General features: G+C 34.2%; 1 pseudogene; it reads left to right on the top strand.

The window, feature by feature from the left end:
• The first annotated feature begins 11,280 nt into the window (after positions 1-11,280).
• Positions 11,281-22,471, top strand: LOC114259903 (G-type lectin S-receptor-like serine/threonine-protein kinase At1g61370; annotated as a pseudogene).
• Positions 22,472-22,730: the final 259 nt, after the last annotated feature.

Genomic DNA, 22,730 nt, shown 5'->3' with positions numbered 1-22,730 from the left:
TAGGACTTACACGTAAGTTCTCCTAAAAAGAAAAACCTTGACTTGGTTGACTTTGATGAGAAAGCACAAAGGTGGAATAGAAACATTACATGCAGGTCTTATTAAGTGGACTTATTACTCAATAAATCCTATAATAATTAATAGTATTTTATTATCATACCTTATTAAAAAAATGTTATTAATTGTTAATTTTCAGCGATAGTTTAAGAAAATCATCACAAAAGAGTAACTAATTTTTAACTTTCAGTACCAGTTTAAAAAATTCAACACAGAAAAATGTCACTAATTGTAAGTTTTAGAAATAATTTATAAAAATCGTGACAAAAAAAGTTACAAATTGTCAATTTTTAGCAGCATATGTAAAGTATCATCACAAAAAATTATTTTTAACGACAATTATGCTGTGACTTATTTTCAATAAGACTTGATGAGAATTAAGTCCAATTATTAGGACTTATTAGTAGTTTATGCTAGAAAGATTACAATAATATACAATCTATTAAAGCAAAGAAAATTCCATACATTTTTTTATTTGGGAGATGTTTCTCTCCAGTTCACTGCATAGATTAGAGTATACTGTTGAGCCCATGGGGCCCACCATGGGTCCTGTTTGAATATTCCGAACCATTGGATGTATAGAGTTCGTCGAATAATTCATGCATGCAAAAAGTCACGTTAATTGGATGTTGGTAGCCCCTTGATTGGAACACATTTTTGTTAATAGTAAATATGATTTGAAAAATAAATTATTAACAAAAATGTGTTTCGATCAAGGGGCTACCGATATCCAATCAATGTGATGTTTGGCAAGCATGAAATACTTGACGAGTTCTACACATTAAACGGCTTAGATCATTGAAACATGACCCGTGGTAGGCCCCACTAGCCCAACAATATGGTCTAGTCCACACAATGGACTGGAGAGAAGTCTCTCCCTTTTCATTTAGGGTAAATTAAAAATTTTGTGGTGTCGATTTTTGTTTTAAAAAAATTATAAACAATTACAAAATTTTACTAAATTCATATAACAAAAGCAAATTATTTTCACTTGTATTTTTTAAAAGTAGTTCCCAAGCTCAAAAAAATTGTGAATTTTTTATATGTTGTTCCTATATGAATCTAGCATGTTGGATAAAAATTTCAGAATGAAAAGACGAGTATTTATTTTCTAAAATTTCACAGATTGAACGGTGTTTAGTTTAGTTTAGTTTATATATAGTAGAATTTGGTGTTGAGTTTTGGGTGTTTAGACCATGACTTGAGATAAAATTTGTTGGGTCTATTTTGATATATAATCAGGTCATGTTTGGCTTATGGATGCGACTTTAATTCAAGAACCATGACTTGAAATCAATTTAATTTGTGTTTGCATGTAACTCATATTTAATTGTTTAGTTCTTTTTAATTATATAAATGATAGGAATCACCTTGAGAATTTCTATTATTTATTATATAGAATTATAATAAATATTTGAAAAATGAATTTATGGTGTATACTATAAGGTAAAATAAAAGATTATATTTTGTGATGTAAAATGATCTTTTATAATTAGATAAAATTATATTATTTTTTAATTTATGTCACAAAATTTTGAAATATTATTATGATGTATTTTGTATTAATTTATCCCCCACGCCCCTTTCATTTTCTTTACCCCAATCAGACTTCTTTCTCTCTTCTTCATTTGCTTTTTCTGTCATTTGTTGAGCAAAGGGTTTCCCCTCCCCTACCTCACTGCTCCGCCTCTCTCTCTTTCTCTCCCATGGATACTCAAGCTTTAAGTTTAGAGTGGGAGTTCTTCGAGTGAGATTTTGCAAAATTTTTGTAAATAGAAGTCAGAGATATCGTTGTACTCTTCGCAATGGAATTCTCAAATTCTTGATTTAGTGAGGTTTACATTTTCAGATTTGCTCCTCGTCATCATTTGAGGTAGCGATTATCTCAATATTATTGCTTTAAAATTTATGATGTGGTTATGTTGAGAAAAATGACATGATAGGAGTTATATGGTTTGTATCTATATCATATTATCATTAGATAGTTTATTTGAGAAAAATAATGTTGAAATATTATCTAATCTTTGATTTTCAGAATTTATTTTTTAGAAAAGTAAATTAATGTTGATGTTCAAATGTTTAAATGGTTAACTTGGAATTATAGAGTTGTTTTGGGATTAAAAACTATAAAAGTGCTATATTCATGATATTTTATGAATGTTGATATTTTGAAGATTAGGTTTTGTTCATTTTTGTGAAATGGAATGTGGACTTCTGAACTCCCAACCTTAAAAAATGTACTCTTGGGCACATTTCATGATTTTTGATGTAACTATCATACTGATTAATTAACTTTAGAAAAGTTCTTAAAATTGTTATTTGTAGAGAATTTGGGAAAAATTATCTATTCGAGTAACTTGGCATGAAATATGGTTATGTTTCAAAGATGACACATGTTAGGTTATGTTTGGTATTATTTCTTTGGAAATTTGTGAATATAATGAACTTACTAAATTAGTTTGGTTAATATTTTATGTCTTTCGTAATTAAAAGTGTGTTATTGGGTTTATTGCCTAACTTTTAATATTATGGGATTAAAAATGGTAACGTTGACCAAGTATGAGATTTGGAGAAAATAAGTGAAATTAAGTTGTTTGGAGTGAAATAAAGTTGAACAAAGATTATTAGTTAATGTGATTTGGTATTTGGTCACACTAATTGAGTTACGTTATTATAATAATTTTAAATCTCAAATTCATATATGAGATATTTGAATTGTTTTGGTAGTTTTTGACAAGAAAAAGAAAGAATCTGATTTTAGCTCGTTTGGACCAAATGGATGTTTTGGATTAAAACGAGAATGAGTTATCAACTTCTTCTTCTTCTTCTTCTTCTTCTTCTTCTTTTTTTTTTTTTTTTTTTTTTTTTTTTTTTTTTTGGATTAACTTGATGAGGTTAATGTAGATAGTTGGAAATTGAACACTTGTGTTATATTTTGTTACTATAATCAAAAGAGGATTTTGATATGATTGACCAAATGTTGGAAAGTATATGGAAATATTAAGAGATTTTTATGTTATTCATTGTTTTAGAGGTTTTGTCATTGGTCATTGGTGGAGGATGGTAGTGGTTGTTGTATAATAAATAGTACGCGTTATGTGTTGTGATTTATTTGCGTAATTTAGAATGATGTGGAAACATTGTGAGATTGTGTAATTATGTAATTAGATAAGAATGAATGGAAGCAATTTTAATGCATATGTTGTGGAAGTGTGATTATGCTAGATAGAGGTAACGTAATCCTTCCGGCTAGTAACCGGTAAAGCGAGCTAATGTGTTATATAAAGGTAATGTTGTCAAATCTTCTGTGTAAAATAAAATAACTTGAAAATAAATTCAAACAAAATAAATAAATAACATACCGGATTTATTTATCGAACCGAATTAAAATTAAGACCAAGTCGAGTGTGTGACACTCTGTCCTTAAGACAGATTCACCCCGCTACGGTGCTTACGGTTGAGTGGCGTCTATCTCCCAGGATACAATGATCTTCACAAATTGTAGTAGCACTCCAAACAATTTGTTCGGCGAACTAGAACTTGTGCTCTATACTCTCTTTGTTATTTTTCCTAAAACTAGAATGAAGGAAAATGCACTAAATAAAAGTTGGATAGCAATATAAAGAACACAGACTGAATTTCGGGATCAATCAAAATTGGAATGGGGCTGCCTTTATATAGGCTTTGTTGGCACCTATTCAATTTGAATAGAAAAGGTATGAAGAAGGGACATAACCCTTCCTTTAAAATAAAGAGACACCATGAAAGGTTTGCACCCTTTCATTCAAATGGAGGTTTGACCCTTCCTTTAAAACAAAAAGACACCATGAAAGGTTACACCCTTTCATTCAAAATGGAGTCTATTTCAATTCACAACTACCTCTTTATAAATTTTCCAACAATCCCCCACATGAATGAAATTGACAGAGAGAAAATGCAACAACATGATGTAATTACAGAGAGTACAGAAATTGGAAATATTCTGCAAATGATAGGTAGCTTTTGGCTTTGAACCTTCCCTTGTGAGACACTATCGGATTTACTAGCTAACCAGTGAACATGATGTCTTGAACTGTTCAGCCGTTTGTGTAAACCAAGACAATAGAACTCACACAGTATATCCCCAAACACAGTTTAGTTCTCACTATTGTGTTTATTTTGGCCCTGAACAACCTGGTCTTTCATGAGTGCTTTAAAGACTTGTAGCCCTTCACAAATCTTATAGAACCGGCCCAGTTCACACTCACATAGGTGATTCTTATGAAAAGTATCATGCCATACTCCACTAGGTTTACCTAGATATAAGAATCATTAAAAGTATTACTTAACCTAAATCGCTGCAGACATCACTTATTTCATCATAGAAATGGGTAGGAGTTGGACTCCACAGTGATCTTTCTGAGTCAATCACAACTCGGTTGTCCCTTTGAACCTAGATCTTGGGATCTCTAGTCAACTAGGTTGGGTTGCCGTTGTGGTAACTCTTATTTCATAGGCTTTAGTTCCATTCCCCTCGATGAATTCTCAACTAACTCTCTTGCCAACCCTTTGGTTAGTGGATCCGTTATGTTGTCTTTAGACTTAATATATTCTATAGAAATAATTCCATTAGAGAGTAGTTGTCTTACGGTGTTATGTCGACGACGAATGTGTCGTGACTTACCGTTATACATATGACTCTGTGCTCTACCTATTGCAGATTGACTATCGCAATGTATGCATATAGCAGGCACCGGTTTTGGCCATATTGGAATATCTTCAAGGAAGTGGCGAAGCCATTCTGCTTCTTCCTCTGCTTTGTCTAAAGCTATGAATTCAGATTCCATAGTAGACCTAGCAATACAAGTCTGTTTAGAAGATTTCCAAGATACAGCCGCCCCACCAAGAGTAAAGACATACCCACTAGTGGACTTTGAGTCTCTTGTATCCGGTATCCAATTTGCATCACAGTATCCTTCAAGTACTGCTGGATATCTAGTATAATTAAGCCCAATGTTACGAGTAAGTTGGAGATATCTAAGAACCCTTATAATTGCTTTCCAGTGTTCTACTCCCGGATTACTCATATACCTACTTAATTTACTTACTGCATAAGCTATATCTGGGCAAGTGCAGTTCATCAAGTACATTAAGCTTCCAATAATTTGGGCATACTCTAATTGAGAAATACTTTCCTGTACATTCTTAGAAAGATACAAATTAACATCTACAGGAGTTTTAGCAAGATGATTATCATCTTTGCTGAATTTGTCAAGTAGTTTCTCAATGCAATGAGATTGTGACAAACCATATCCTTCTGATGTTTTGGTAATTTTCATACCAAGAATTACATCAGCAATGCCCATGTCCTTCATGTCAAAATGTTTATTCAACATTTTCTTAGTAGTTTTAATCATATCATTATTACTACCAATGATGAGCATATCATCTACATACAATAACATAACCTTTGTCTGTGTTTTTAATGTAAACACATTTGTCACAGTTATTAATTTTGAATCCATTTGACATCATTGCCTTGTCAAATTTCTCATGCCATTGCTTTGGCGCTTGTTTTAAACCATATAATGATTTAACCAATTTACACACTTTCTTTTCTTTCCCTGGAACAGAAAACCCTTCTGGTTTTTCCATGTAAATTTCTTCATTTAACTTACCATTTAAGAAAGCGGTCTTAACATCCATTTGATGAATTTCTAGATTGTATAGAGATGTAATGGCAATTAGCATTCTTATGGATGTTATTCTAGTAACTGGTGAGTATGTGTCAAAGTAATCTAGACCTTCTTTTTATCTAAAACCTTTGACTACAAGTCTTGCCTTGTATTTGTCTATTGATCCATCCGCTTTCAATTTTCTTTTGAAAATCCACTTGTACCCAAGAGGTTTACAACCTGGTGGCAAGTCCACTAATTCCCAAGTGTGATTTTGCAAGATGGATTCAACTTCACTGTTGACAGCTTCTTTCCATAAAGGAGCTTCAGGACTGGACATAGCCTCTTTAAAAGTTAAAGGCTCATTTTCTAACAAATATGTTAAAAAATTTGGACCAAAAGATTTTGAGGTTCTAGCACGTTTACTACGTCTAAGTTCCTCTTCCTCATTTTGATCTAACTCTTGTTCTTGATCATGTTCTTGATCCTGACTAGTAATAGTATCAAAAGATCTTTTATTAGTACTAGTCTCTTGTCCAGTCTTCTTTGGAAATACATGTTCAAAGAATGATGCATTCCGAGACTCAATAATAGTATTTACATGCATTTCGGTATGTTCTAATTTATGAATCAAAAATCGATATGCACTACTATTCTTAGCATAACCAATGAAAATGCAATCAATGGTCTTAGGACCTATCTTAGTCTTTTTAGGACTAGGAATAGCCACTTTAGCCAAACACCCCCACACTTTTAAGTATTTGTAGGATGGTACTCTTCCATGCCACAATTCGTAAAGTGTTTGATTCACTTTCTTTCGGGGTACTTTATTAAGTATATAATTAGCAGAAAGTATTGCTTCCCCCCACAAGTTCTGAGGTAATCCAGAACTTATTAACATGACATTCATCATTTCTTTTAAAGTCCTATTTTTCCTTTCAGCAATTCCATTTTGCTGAGGTGAGTAAGGAGCGGTGGTTTGATGAATTATTCCATGTTCTCTACAAAACTCACCAAAAGGTGATTCATATTCACCACCTCTATCACTTCTAAGTTTCTTGATTTTCTTACCAAGTTATTTTCAACTTCATTCTTATATTGAATGAAAGTTTCCAAAGCTTCATCCTTGGTTCGAATTAAATAAACATAACTATATCTAGTATAGTCATCTATAAAAGTGATAAAATACTTTTTCCCACCTCTAGTTTGAATTGATTTAAAATCACAAATCTCACTATGAATTAATTCAAGTGGTTCCGTACTTTTTTCAATTGAATGAAAAGGAGTTTTAGATAATTTTGCCTCAACGCAAACTTCACATTTATGATTTGAAACAATGTTAAATTTAGGTAAACATTCCATATTAATTAATCTACGCAAAGATCCATAATTAACATGTCCTAGTCTACCATGCCATAAATCTGAAGACTCAAGCAAGTAAGAAGAAGATGTAGTATTATTAATAACTGAGGGTGCAACGGTTATTACATTTAACTTGAAAAGGCCATCAGACATGTAACCTTTTCCTACATACATCCCGTTTTTGGTAAGTACAAACTTGTCACTTTCAAAAACTAGCCTAAACCCATTCTTACTCAACAAAGAGCTGGAAACAAGATTCTTGCGAATGTCCGGTACATGCAGCACATTGTTAAGAGTGAGTTCCTTTCCAGATGTCATCTTGAGTACAATCTTTCCTTGTCCTTCAACTTTGGAAGTTGAGGAGTTGCCCATAAAGAGTTGTTCACCATTGTCCACTATAGAATAAGATGTGAACATCTTCTTGTTGGCACAAATATGGCGAGTAGCACCAGTGTCCACCCACCGTTCTTTAGTATTTTCGACAAGATTTGCCTCGGAAACAACTGCAGAAAGATTGATATCATCTATACCATTGGAAATATTGTCCACTTCAGTCATGTGGGCTTGAGCAGGCTTCTTGCTTGTTCTTCTTTTGCTTTTGCCTTTGCAAAATTCAGTTCTTAAGAACTTCTCTGACTGTTTACCATGATTCACTGATATAGTCCCAACATAAGGAGAGATTGGCGCAATGGCAATCACCATACCAGTACTGGTTTGAACATTAGTTTGACCAGTTTTAGTAGCTATAAATTCTAAATTGTAAACCACAATTATAATTAGAATTTAATACTACACAGAAAATAAAACCAAATTCACAGAATTAAATTCTGTAAAAATAAAAGAAACAAGAATGTAACTTTTATTTTCCAATTAATTTGAAAATAAAATAAAATTTTATTTAAACAAATTAATTCCACACAGAAAATTAAATTCTGTAAAATAAAAGAAATAAAAACTATAACTTTTATTTTTCAATTAATTTGGAAATAAAATAAAATTTTATTTAACCAAATTAATTCCACACAGAAAATTAATTTCAGTAACACTTCAATAATTAAAATACTGAAAAATAGAATTTTAATTAATGAAAACTCAGAAAATAATTTCTAAAAAACCAAAATTAATTTTCTGACAAAATTTCACCAAAATATATTCTGAATTGTTAATGACACCAGTATACTACTAGTTGTTGTCAAAGAAAAGAGACAGTATATTACTACTATCTGTCAAATAGCATATAATCACTGTTTGTTTTTCCAACCAGAATATTATTTTGTAAATTCACAGAAAATAATTTTCTTCCGAAATTATTTACGAAGAATGAAAAAGGAAAACAAACGAAAAATTCTGTAAGCAGAATAATTCGAATCTGTCTTAAGATTGTTGTCAAATCTTCTGTGTAAAATAAAATAACTTGAAAATAAATTCAAACAAAATAAATAAATAACATACCGGATTTATTTATCGAACCGAATTAAAATTAAGACCAAGTCGAGTGTGTGACACTCTGTCCTTAAGACAGATTCGCCCCGCTATGGTGCTTACGGTTGAGTGGCGTCTATCTCCCAGGATACAATGATCTTCACAAATTGTAGTAGCACTCCAAACAATTTGTTCGGCGAACTAGAACCTGTGTTCTATACTCTCTTTGTTATTTTTCCTAAAACTAGAATAAAGGAAAATGCACTAAATAAAAGTTGGACAGCAATATAAAGAACGCAGATTGAATTTCGGGATCAATCAAAATTGGAATGGGGTTGCCTTTATATAGGCTTTGTTGGCACCTATTCAATTTGAATAGAAAAGGTATGAAGAAGGGACATAACCCTTCCTTTAAAATAAAGAGACACCATGAAAGGTTTGCACCCTTTCATTCAAATGGAGGTTTGACCCTTCCTTTAAAACAAAAAGACACCATGAAAGGTTACACCCTTTCGTTCAAAATGGAGTCTATTTCAATTCACAACTACCTCTTTATAAATTTTCCAACAGGTAATGTGTTCCTTTCGGTTAGCACCCGATAAAGTAGGCAGATGTGCTATATAGAGATCATGCGTTCCTTTCGGTTTGCACTTGGTAAAGCCTGTTGTACTATATAGAGGAAATATGTTCCTTTCGGCTAGCAACCAATAAAGTAGGAAAATGTGGGGCTTGACGACCACGATGGTGATGTAGGGCTTAAAAGTTGCTGTTGATGTTTAATTTTCAAAATTGTACCATGTGAGACACACATTGTGTAGCGTGATGACTGGTATCGCTCCACTTGGTTAGCTTGGACGAATTGGAAAATTATTGCCTACTAATTACAATATACTCTCTTAAATTATGACTCATTTATATTTTATTTTTAAAATTTTAAAACTTAATAATTAATTATCTCAAAATATTATATTATCATAGTTAATTTTTTTTTGTTAGGTATTTACACAATTATATCATAGTAGGGGGGCGGGGTTCAGGTGGAACGGGATGGAAGAAACAAAACTTTCCCCACCCCACTTCTTAATTGGGGCGGGAAAAATCCGTGCGAGGCAGGGTAGGAGATATGGATGTGGAGCGGAGTGGGGAAAATGACCATCCCTATATCATAGGTAAGGCAGATGACACATTTATTGAATTTTTAAAGCAATAACTCTCTTATCTAGTGATCCTATTTGCATTTTGCCACTAAGATAGATGAAACAAAATACAAATGAGATCCCCAGAAAAATGGTATTATTATCCTAAAAAAATCAATAATGGGTATTATTATCTAAAAAATCAATAAGTGTGTGATGTGCTTCATACAAGACATGATTATGTTTAAATCCCTAACAAAATCTTAATGATAAATGCCAAGTGTAATATTTGAGGATGAATAATATCATTTATTTTATAATTTTTCATCAGCTTTACTACAATTTTTGGGGTTGTCCTCTTGGGTGCCTTCATGTATGGTTTGCATAAGTGGAGAGCACTTTAAAGAGGTAGGTAAGAAGGTTATGTTGAGGGTCCGGGAAGGTTGCCGAAAAATTCAAATGTAGTTGAAAAAGTCATTGGAAACTTTAAATGTCCACTGGAAAATTCAAAGGCTGGCCAGAAAATTTGAAGATCTTGAAGAGCACTAGAAAATCCAAATTCTCCAGAAATGATGAGAGAGGCTTAGATTCTTCAACGATTGGAAGTAGAAACACAATAACAAAGAGATGATGGAGATAAAATATTAGGTAAAGAAGAAGATAAAGTAGTTAAAGAGAGAATAATAACAATGCTCTTCCATGGATCACCCACTTTTACTCTCAAAGTAGATAATGGAGAAGGGAAATTAGTTCTCTTCCAAAAAGTGTCTCTCCCAAAATCAACTCCTTGTAAAGCTATGGGTGAGTACTATTTATAGACACATAATGATGTGGAATGGAGCCCATGTGCAAGGCACATAGAGAATATTCTCTCTAACCACATTGTCTGAGGAGGTGACCTCTTCAAGGATGAGAAAATTCCGAAGAGGAGATCAACCTCTCAGCGAACACCCTTTTTCTTAGCCACACTTAACCAATGATCCCCAATCATCCCAAAGGGTCAAGGGTAGTCCTAGAGGTAGTTCAAGAGAACGTCTTGCTACAAAAATTATTGAATCTCAGGGACCTCTTAGATCATGGCACCTTGACCTGGGTATAGGTTAGTTTAACCAAAGAGTGAATTTATCTCCAATAACTGTCCTTGGCATCAGGTCCTTTGTTTGGACTCCGTCATGCCCATGGTTCTGGTGCGTAGATCCCGGAAAGCTCCGAGCCCGCAAGTGTTCTAGGACTCATTGACAGAGCGACTTCTAGATTGTGTTCGAATCCATTCGAAGCCAAGCGCTTCAGATCTCTAGGTTCGTGGATCCGAACCCTTCCAAGTCCGAGCTCAAATAGGTCTCTTGGTTCGTGGATTCAAACCCTTTCGAGATTAGAGTAATCCAGCCCATTCGATAATGATATCTATGGGCCCACTAATTTTACACTTTCTGACTGGGCTCCGATTGGGCTTAATCAATTAGATGGGCTCGAGTTAACTCCTTTTACAGGGTGTTTACTAGATGTATTAATGTTTTAGCATTTTAGGGTTTCTTTTACTTAACAAGTGACGATGATTATTATTAACATATTCCAAATATGAGAAATCTAAATAATTTATGGTTCCATGGTTTAATTTTTGCACATCACTATAGAGAGAAAACAGGATAATGGGCTTTGATATGGCTGATACAATGGACACTTCAAGAGACACCTTGCAAGAAAATATGCAGTCATCAGAACTACCAATTATTGGCCATGATAAAGTATTAGTCGCTACAGATAACTTCAGCACAACAAACAAACTTGGGAAAGGAGGATTTGGACCTGTTTATAAGGTAATTGTGATGCCCTGTACATGGACCATTTGACATATATGTGATGTACTAACTAATAAAAACTGTGGACTAGGGAAGTTAGAAGATGGGCAGCAAAGTGGCAGTGAAAAGACTTTCAAGGCATTCAGGACAAGGCACATAAGAGTTCAAGAATGAGATTGTTAAGTCCATTTGTGTCGTCAATTTCGTGAACAAACATATTTTCAGTTGTAATTTTGTGCCTGTGGTTTAGCTAGACCACTCAAGTGAAGAATTTGGTTTCTTAGTACTTTAGGTAGTTTGTAAAAATACTGAGAGTTTTGTTTTTACACTTGAGTGAGCTTTCCATTACTCGACCAAAGGCACTTGAGGCTTTTCTGCGTACAGGGCACACCGCTCAAGCGATGGTCTCCTCGACCCTGTTCACCATAAAGCTACGCGAAATACAATTCTAGGGTTATGACGTCCAGATCTACATCCTGAGAGTTTGTGATTGCTTCCAGAGCTTTTTACTTATTTCCTTTGATGTCTTTGTGAGAGTATCTCTTGAGTTAAATAGATCACAACAAAGGGGTTGTTTGATCATTTTATTCAAGAGAGTTTGTTCGGTGGAGTTCGAAGCGACTCATTGTCATATATTCGACATGGGTTTTGTGGATTCAACATTAGACTAATCAATTCCGAGCCGAAGGCATTGGTAAAAGAGGCACAAGTTGTGGAAGACAATTTTATAGGGTGTTGGGTAAATTGTTTGGTAATGTTGTGTAATTTCATTCTTCATAGTGGATTGATTAGTGGCATTTCGCCCGTGATTTTTTAATCACAATTGGAGGTGCTCCAACTATGATTTTTTCTATGTAAAAATCGTTTGTGTCGATTTATTAATTGTGAAACAACAATATAAATCACTTTTGTACATGCTAGATAATTTAGATTGTTAGTTTTGATTGTTTGGGAATTGCTGCAATTCAATCTATTTCGAATTACGAATCATGTAGGTTTTTTAGAGATCATATCAATCTCCAAACTTCAGCACATGAATCTTGTTAGGCTCTTGGGTTGTTGCATTGAAGGGGAAGAGAAGCTATTGGTTTATGAGTACATGACAAACAAAAGCTTGGACACTTTCTCATTGGTTGGTTTTACATGGCACTTTTTTCCTTGTAAAATTAATAAAAATAAACAACAAAATTTTCGTATCAGGTTTATGTGTAGATTGGCTCTTCAATAGGGGAAAAAAGAAAAGAAAAGAAGGCATGTTGTAGAGAAAGCATTAGCAAATTTTTTAATATCAAACATCAAAATTTACAGTCTCATCTTTCTTCCTATAAATTGTTCATAGCTCCTTGTCATTCAATACTATTAGTACAACTATATGTCTAGCACAAAGGAAAGAAGTGTTAAAACTTGTGTTCATCATTTCTTTGTTGTCCTCCTTGGTGATAAATTGCATGGAAAGGAATGATGTTGATGAATGCTTCTTTTTGACGGTCATGCTTCTGGTTAGATGCAACGGAAAAGGCGCAACTTGATTGGGCTAAATGCTTCCACATTATTCAAGGTATTGCTAGAGGGCTTCTACATTTCCATCGCGATTCTTGTTTAAGGGTTATTCACAGAGATTTGAAGGCCATCAATATTCTCTTGGATGATGACATGAATCTAAAAATTTCAGACTTTGGGCTAGCGTGAACTTTCCGAGTTACACAAGAACTAGCAAACACTTACAAGGTAGTGGGAACATTGTAACTGCCCTTTCTTTCCTTCAATAGATTCTGCTTACCTTTGCTAGCTATTTTTCTGCTGATGCAGTTATGTATGATATGGAACATTTCATGTTTGAAATAGTACAAATAAAAGTATAATGGAAGTAGCCATGAGTACAAATCACAACAGGCTCAATGCTTTGCAAATGGGCTTAAAATATATCGTGGATTGGGATGGAGACTAGAGTTACAAATGAGGCTAAGTAGTTAGATTATATTCATTTCAATAGATAAGTATTATTTTTTTTCATCCTCAAGGTGTCTCATCTAGTGAAAAGATTGTATTATGTTCAATCCTATTCAACAATATATGAACAATAAGCTACAGCAGCACCATGGGATTGTCCATGTTAATAATATAGCATCGAACACCACCTTTACTTTTTATTGGCAATGAAAGCCTTTTCACATTTGCATCTCAATTATTCTACAACAAAGTCTTGCAAGGCATAAAAAATTATTACCAATTATTCTACAATGAATTGCTCATGCCATGATTGGTGATAATGAAAAGAAAAAACAAAAATATAAAAAAAAAAAGAAAAAAAAGAAGAAGAAGCAAACGCATCTATTGGCTATTGCTAAATAGCAGGAGTGCTCTCTCTTTTCTCAACCTTCTTTGTATGTCCACCCCTCCCTCTGATTGGTTATCCTTCCTCCTTACCTCCATTACTGTGTTCTTATGTCAACATTTTGCAGACAAAACAGATTGAAAAGAATGATCTCAACATTATAGAAAGCAGAAGTCCCTCTTCTATTAGTTCATTTACATAGACAGCTAACCGGTTACTACAAAACAAGCAAACCACTAGAGTGCAATCATCTTGTTTCATATAAATTTTGTTATTTGCTTCTTCTTCCTCTTTTTTTTTAAAAAAAATAAAAATAAAAATAAAAAATTAAAGCAGTATATGTCATGCAGTAAATAATTTTTTCTCCTATAAATATATATATTTAGAATAGTTACCTTACATTTATTGAACATCTTATAATCTCGGGTAAGTATAAATGTAACAATTTCCAATCAAATGAATTGGCTATATGTTTTCTAAGTATGCAATGAGAGGGTTATTTTCCAAGAAGTTAGATGTCTTTTGTTTTGGTATTTTGCTACTAGGGATTGTTTGTGGATTGAGGAATTATAGTTTTCAATATCATGAAAAATATTTGAACCTCTTTGGTTATGTGAGTGCACTAATTTTATCCTTACTTGATTTCAAACACTATTAGTTACCACCATTATACGTGCTACTAATTTCATACATGAAGCATGTGGAGCTATTCTAGGAATGGCAATTGTGCAACAAAAACAGGGCATCAGACATAATGGATGAAGTATTGGCTGGCTCATGTTCCGAGTCAGAAGTAATGAGATGCATACGTATTGGCCTTTTTTGTGTTCAAGACCACGCTGCAAATAGACTAACCATGTCAGTTGTGCTTCTCATATTGAGTAGTGCAATGGATCTTCCACAACTAAAATAGCCCATATTTAGTGTTCAAAGCTTGTTGGACGCTGATCTTTGGTCAAAACGCAACAAAATATGTTCCGAGGTCCTCTATCAATAATTGAAGGACGATGACCTATTAACAAATCCTGTATATGTCTTCATAAGTATGTTGGTATTATTGTACAACAACATCTACAAATATAGGAAGGAGTATACTATTATAACTAAAGTTTGAAATCATTGTTATGTAACACAGATGATCTTATGAGATTGTGAGTTGGGTATTAGTTTCAGAACCCCAACAAGTATTTTTTGGTGGTCTATCTTTTGTTCTTTTTCTTGATTCTATTATGCAGCCAACTACATTATACAGGACCAATTGATTAGAGATTGTTTGTTTGATTGGTTTCTTTGGTCCTGGAAATTTAACATCTAGATTTGTTGAAATATTGTGTTTTTAAAACACAGCTTCATGAAATAACTTTTGGATAAATTACAGTGACTTCTACAATCAATTTCATAATTTTGACATAATTACAACAATCGACTTTAAGATATAAATTACAAAATCATTTCAACCCATTCTCCATTAACAAATGAAAATAGATGATGTTCATATTTTATACAAAAATATCTAGTTTACCTTTCATTATCCTTATATCCAAACATTCCCTATATCTAAATACTCGTGTTCCATATGTGGTGGACAAGCAGAGTGCGGCTGTTTATTTTTGGTTTAGTCAAATCTAGTACTTTGTGCCTTTGTTTCGGCCCTACTTCGAAGCACACTTTGGTGTTACTTCCGCAAAGCTTCATTTATTTGGTGAGGTCTTTCCTCTTGATTATTTTGTGGTTATAGGAATCCACCTAAGGGTGGTTTGTGAGACCATTCGTGTCTCGTTTGTAATTATTTGAAAACTTTTGGTTGATAGTGGAATCATATTTCAATCCCGTAGACATACCTCACATTGAGAGAACCACGTAAAATTCTCATGTCGTTGTTGATTTAATTTTTCCACATTAGTTTTTATTTCCATTGAATGATTTACTTATGGGAAATCATGTATTTTCCCCTAACAATTGGTATTAGAGCTTACAGTTTATCTGGATTGATTTATTTGTGTAAATAAATGGAGGGGAATGTGGGTCATATGTCTAGCCTTAATGGAAATAATTGGGTTACTTGAAAAACTAAAATGGAGGACCTATTATTTTGTAAAGGTTTGTGTGGGCCTATTAAGGGTGATGGTGGCAAACCCGATGGTATGAAAGAAGATGAATGAAAAATGCTTAATCGAAAAGCCGTTGTTGTTATTCATCAATGGATTGATGACAGTGTGTTTCATCATGTTGTTACTAAAACTTCGGCACATGACTTATGGAAAACATTAGAAGGCCTTTATGACAGAAAATTAGCCACAAATAAACCCTTTCTATTTCGAAAGTTAGTTAATTTTAAAATATAAAGATGGCAATCCTATGCCGGAACACTTGAATGAAATAAATAGTTTTGTTAACCAACTTGCTTCTATGAAAATTCTTTTTGATGATGAGTTGAAGGTTTTGATGCTACTTAGTTTTTTGCCCGAAAGTTGGGAGACTTTAGTTGTGACAATTAGTAATTCGGCATCCGATGGAGTTGTCACAATGAGTCAAGTCACTAGTAGCTTGTTGAATGAAGGAACTAGAAGAAAAACAGCCATTTCTTCTCATTCAGAGGCATTTGTTGTGAGAGGTCGAAGCAAAACAAGGGGGAGGAGTAATACTCCTTATAGCGATTCTGGTTTAGACCTGACCCACTTGATGTTCTAGATTTGGTTTTCATTGTCTTATACAGCTGTTCATGTCTTGTTTCCCTTTATCTCTCTTTGAGTTGGGCTATTGGGATGTGTTGGTTGTGTTTGGAATAGGTTGGTAGCTTGTTTTTCAAATAGTTGTTACCTAGAATTTTGTTTTTTCACTCAAGCATCACTTCTTGCGCTTGAGCGGTCTTTGTGTACTCTCAATACTTTTTCAAGTCTGCAAAACTACTGGGAAGTGGTATTCCATACTCGAATGAAAATTTTTGTGCTCGGGCGATGTTGGCTTGAGCAGTCCTTATTGCACTTGAGCATTGGTCTTCTGTTTGTAAAACTTCTACGAGTTTGTATTGTTTGCTCGAGCAAAGCTTCTTGCGCTTGAGCGGTCACATCTTTTGTGTCTGGACGCTTAAGCGACACTTCTTGCGCTCGAGCTGTCTGCGCGTATATTAATCCGTAAAAGTCACTTTTTACATCACTTTTTCATTTCTCTCTCTCTCTCTAAACATTTCAAAACCCTAAGTTAAGACCATCTGTTTCTAAAACTCACATTCTCTCTACAAATTTACCTAGATCCATCAATCTTTTCACCTCTGTCCCTTTGTTAAAAAGATAGATGTAACGCCCTGCCAAAACCATACAAGAGCATACCAAGACAAATACCATAATACATCCCCAAAGGTCATTTTTCTCATTGAACTAAGATTTAAGAGATTACAATTCAACATTTACATTCCCAAAACATCTTGAGTTCACTTTCCAGTTCAATAAACTAGATGGCCTTACAAAAATAATAGGCCTCAAGGGCATACAGGATATGAAAACAAATTCAAAAGTTTATGTACAATGTCTTCCATATTAAAAACAAAATATCCTTGAACCAATCTTCCCAAATTAAACCACTGCTAGTCTTCCCAACTCATCAAAGAGGTAGTGTATCATCAATTCCTAAAAAATAAAATAGGGTTGAGCTATATGCCCAGTAGGAATATGTTTAACCAAGTATTTAATTATTTGAATAAGCATGTGACATCATTGAGGCAGAACAAAATAATGAGTTTATTTACATACGTAATTATTGTCAATAATGTGAACACCATAACAATTGAATAATCACATTTACATCTCACATCATTCATCATCATAACAAAAGAAAATGACCCATGAGTCCCTTGTAAGAGTCCAAGTTAAAAAAAAAAACCAATCTTCTTTTGTTTGAAAACTTTCCCCACATTTGTCGACTATTATACGGCAGGACATGGGCACTCGAAAATCATCCTTTTTTTTTTTTCACTTTTGCCGACTGCTATACGATAGGATCAGTGGACACCCAAAAATATTTTTCCACATTCGTCCAGTAATAAGCCTAGACAGGGCATTTGGGCACCTTTAACTTCCCCTGTGAGTAGGAACCAACACAACTCACACAACACCAAAATCGACTCTTACCCGAACTCATGCTCAATGAACAATTCATAAAATTTCCATTCAATCATCAAACACACAACATTGTCAAGCAGGCAACACTAGATAACATGCAAGGGAACTACTACCTGAATCACAAATCCATTTCCACAATAACATTCATACATCTTATTTCCTCATTATTCAAGATTTTCTAAGACTTTAGTGAGAACCTTCAATTAAGTACCATTCTCTACTAAATTTTAAATTAGGGTTTTATTACATTTAGGACTTTCTCCACTTCCTCACTCACACATGTTTCCATTACCATAATATGCATGTTTGACCAAGGCAGATTGGGGAAATTCTAATTAAGAGTGAGGGAAAATCTACTTTGTATAAATTAAGGGTTTATTTCAATTCAACATCAACATTTCATCTTAAACCACAACAATACCACCAATGATTGTTCAAAACAAAGAAATACAAGGTTAAAGGTAACCTACCTCAAATTATGAGTCCAAGAATCAAGTTCCTAGTTGAACTCTTCACCAAAAAAAATTTCAATCGGTAAGGATGATGATCTTCAAGTGTTCTTCACCCTTTGCAAGAATTTAAGGCCGGATCTTAAGAGATTGAGGAGTATTTTGAAGCAGCAACTTAGGGTTTTTCGGGTTTGAGACAAGAAGGAGGAAGAGAGAAAAGAAAAGTGGAGAGAATGATCTAGAATCGTACTTTTAAAGTGCTAATGTCACGCAGACCGCTCGAGCGCAACTTCCTATGCTTGAGCGTAAGACACAAACTCGAAAGGCTCACTCGAAAAATCCTTCACTCGAGCATCAAATGACAAGTCTCAGAAGTTTTGCAAAGCTACAGTGAAACAACTGGGAGCTAACATTCTCCTCTTGAGCACAACTTCCTACGCTTGAGTGACCTGCCTACAAACTCGAGAGATTCTGAGAGTTGAAATTCTCCGCTCAAGTGTAACTTCCTCCACTCGAGCGGGCGCTTGGACAAAATGTCACAGTAGAGCTCGGCAAGGGCTTCGTTCTAATCGAAGCAAAGTTGGTTTTTGGGGTCTTCGAGTTTTCAACACACACTCTCTCTCTTCATCTAAAACTTGAGGTAGGGATATCTCTACACTTTTTATGAGTTTTAACTTAGTTATTTGTTATTTCTAAATAATATTGAGATTTTGAAAAATTTGGAACAAATCTAGGGTTTTGGGTAAAAATCAAAAGAGGAGTTTTTCAAATAAATCCTTGAAAATGATTTTGATATTGAAAATAATGTTGAGTTGGGAATGGATGGTTGATTTTGATATTTGGGATTGATTTTGGAAAGAACAGGGATTTTTCCCTAAATGCCTCAACTGTTGATTTTATATAAATTATGATATTGATATTAAAATTGTGAAATTAGATTTATGTTGATGAGTATGGTGGAGCTAGATATGTATTATCACTCACCTCTTCAAAGTTTGGAAAATGTATCTTTATTGATAATTGTTTATCTATTTAAAAATATCTGTTTTGGGCTATTGGTGGAAGATAGCTATAAGCGTTGTAGAAATTGCATGTGAATTATGAGAACTGAAACTATTTTCTCATTCATTTGCATTGAGATTTTCTCATGCTTATACATTGGAAATGTTACCGTTTTGAGAAAATGAGTGAATCTAGGAAGAAGTTGTTGTTACATCAAATAAGTTAGCCTGTGTATCCAGAGTGAAATTCCTAAAAACTGCACGTATACATGGGTGCCAATCTCGTGGACAAAATTTCCGTGAAATAGTAATAGTAGTGCTTATATAGTCTATGTTTACATGGGTCCCGGTTTACGGTTTTCTCCAAACAATTTTTTTGAAAAAGGTTGTATTGTTTTGAAATTCCCAGAGCGTGATTCATTGCCCTATCTTGTTATTCCAAGTGAAGTGATTTTTGATATTATTATGGCATTACATAGTTTTGGAAAGAGATATAAAAATATTTTGGCACGAGCATTGCATATGCATACCTTATGGTTTTGTTTAGATTCATATACTGTGTTAGATTGTTTCTACTGGGCTTTGGCTCACCCTATGTGAGAAAAACATTTTAGGTGCTGATGATATGCCTCCGCCAAGGAGGACTTGGAGCGAGAGCTTCTTTTGTGTATTTACTATATTTATTTTTGTACAAACCAAAGGCTTTAACTGTATTGGAGTTAAGTCCACTTTTGTTGTAACCAAGCACTGTTTTGGAAAATTGTAAGCCTTTAGGGCATTCATTTATCTGTTTTACTTTCGTATCTTAACTCTTGTAACATATGAGATAGATTCAGGGTTAGACTTGTGAATTTATACCTGCATATGCCACTCTCTTGTAGAAGTAATCGGGATAAATGGCAGATAACTATTTCATCATGTGTTATTATGTAATTCATAGTATGGATGGTTAATAGCAATTATTTTGGGGTGTTACACTCCTCATGGTCGTGATCAAAGCTATGACAAATCAAGAGATGGTTCTTTTTCAAAGAAAGACATTAAGTGCCATTATTGTCCTGACAAAGGACACATGAAGCAGGGATGCTGAAAGCTCAAGAACAAGAAGAAAAGGCGTGACAAAATAAGAAGCAAGAAGACACAACGGTGGTTACTACTGATGGTGATCTCATGGTTGTTTGTAAAGATGATTGTGTCAATTTTGTGGGCCAAAAGAGCAATTGGGTGATTGATTTTGGGTTTTTTTTCATGTGACTTCTTGAGTTGATTTCTTCACTACCTACACTAAAGGAGATTATGGGTGTGTTCGAATGGGTAATGAAGGTTTGTCCAAGATTGTTGGCATGGGTGATGTTTGCTTGGAAACAAATTTGGGTTACAAGTTGTTGCTTAAAGATGTGAGACATGTTCTAGAAATTCACCTCAATTTGATCTCTACTGGGAACCTAAATGATAAAGGCTACAACAACAAATTTGGTGATAAAAAATGGAAACTCACAAAGGGTTCTTTGATGGTGGATAAGTGCAAGAAGACTCACACACTTTGTTCGATGCAAGGAAAAATTTGTAAAGGTGTTATTAATGCACTTGAGGATGATACTTCTACTAAATTGTGGCACAAGTGGCTTGGGCACATGAGTGAAAAAAGACTGCAAGTTATGTTCAAGAAAGAGCTTCTACTAGATTTGAAGGGTAAGCATCTTAAAACTTGTGTTTATTGTTTGGCGGACAAACAACATTGAGTTTCTTTTCATAAAAATATTGCTTCTAGAAAAAGAAAATATCTTGGAATTGATTCATCTAGATGTTTGTGGTCCTTTAAAAGTTAGAATACATAGTGGTGCAATTTATTTTGTTGCTTTCATTGATGATTATTCAAGAGAAGTTTGGGCTTTTGCACTAAAAACTAAAGATCAAGTTCTAGATGTGGTTAAGCATTTTCAGGCCATGGTTGAAAGAGAAACATGGCAGAAATTGAATTACATTCGAACAGACAATGATGGTGAATACATTGGGCCATTTGATGAGTATTGTCGGAGCCAAGGTATTCGACACCAAAAAAAAGTTAAGAAGGCTTCTCAACAAAATGACATTGTCGAGAGGATGAACCACACCATTATGGAAAGAATAAGGTGTTCGCTTTCACATGCTAAATTGCCAAGATTCTTTTAGGGTGAGGCAATAAGGATAGCAGTTCATGTGATCAATTTGTCCCCTGTCTATCCTTTGAATGGTGATGTCCTGAAAAAGTTTAGACCGGTAAAGATGTGTCTTATGAACACTTGAGAGTGTTTGGTTGACGAGCCTTTGTTCACATTCCAAAGGATGAGAGGTCCAAGCTTGATAGCAAGTCAAGACAATGCATTTTTCTTAGCTATGGGTGTGATGAATTTGGTTATAATTGTGGGATCCGGTCGACAAGGAAGTTATTCCAAGCCGTGATGTTGTGTTTCTTGAAGATCAAAAGACTTTGGCAAAGGTGATCAACCAGAGCAAAAAACTAGTGATCTCATTGACATTGATCTATCTCCTTTGTCTTCGGTGGACGATGAAAATAGGGGAGGTGTGCAGCCACCTATCAAAGGTGTGGAGGATGATACTAATCCTAATAAAATTGAGCCATAAATTGAGGAAGAGCATCCAATTCAAGAACTGCTACCACAACTTGAGTTGAGGAAATCTACAAGGGACTGGCAACCTTTGAAAAAGTATCCTTCCAATGAATTTGTGTTGATATTTGATCACGGGGAGCCCGAGAGCTATCAAGAAGCAATGGAGCATGCAAAGAATGTTGATTGGAAAAAGGCCATGGAAGAGGAAATGAATTCCTTACTTGAAAATCACACTTATGATTTGGTGAAGTTGCCTAAGGGGAGGAAAATTCTGAAAAATAAGTGGGTCTTCAAATTGAAGAATGATGGCAAAAATCTAAGGTACAAGGTACGCCTTGCTGTGAAAGGCTTTGTGCAAAAGAAAGGTGTTGACTTTGATGAAATTTTCTTGCCGGTTGTAAAGATGTCTTCTATTCAGGTTATACTTGGCATGGTTGCAAGTATGAACCTTGGAGTTGAACAACTCGATATGAAGACTGCATTTCTTCATGGTGATCTTGAAGAAGAAATTCACATGGAGCAATAGAGGGTTTTGTGGAAAAAGGAAAAGAGAAATTTGTTTGCAAATTGAAGAAAAGTTTGTATGGCCTCAAGCAAGTACTGCGGCAATGGTATAAAAAAATTGACTCTTTCATGATGAATAATGGTTTTTCTAAAACCACTTCGGACCATTGTGTGTTTATAAAAAAAAATTCAGATGACAAATTTATTATTCTTTTGCTTTATGTTGATGACATATTAATTGTTGGTCAAGATTCTACCATGATTAACAAATTGAAGTTGAA

Source organism: Camellia sinensis, chromosome 9 (assembly GCF_055761805.1).
Source record: "Camellia sinensis isolate YWXY chromosome 9, ASM5576180v1, whole genome shotgun sequence".
In the NCBI taxonomy this organism is placed as follows: Eukaryota; Viridiplantae; Streptophyta; class Magnoliopsida; order Ericales; family Theaceae; genus Camellia; species Camellia sinensis.
This window is presented reverse-complemented; position numbering and strand designations above follow the sequence as displayed.